Source organism: Physeter macrocephalus, chromosome 21 (genome assembly GCF_002837175.3).
Source record: "Physeter macrocephalus isolate SW-GA chromosome 21, ASM283717v5, whole genome shotgun sequence".
Taxonomy (NCBI): Eukaryota; Metazoa; Chordata; class Mammalia; order Artiodactyla; family Physeteridae; genus Physeter; species Physeter macrocephalus.
In genome coordinates, this window is record NC_041234.1 from 89,984,609 (window position 1) to 89,984,867 (window position 259).

Genomic DNA, 259 nt, shown 5'->3' on the forward strand with positions numbered 1-259 from the left:
CATACTGTTCTCCATAGTGGCTGTATCAATTTACATTCCCACCAACAGTGAGAGAGGGTTCCCTCTTCTCCACACCCTCTCCAGCATTTATTGTTTCGAGTTTTTGATGATGGCCAATCTGACCGGTGTGAGATGATATCTCATTGTCGTTTTGATTTGCATTTCTCTAATGATTAATGATGTTGAGCATTCTTTCATGTGTTTGTTGGCAATCTGTATATCTTCTTTGGAGAAATGCCTATTTAGTTCTTCTGCCCAT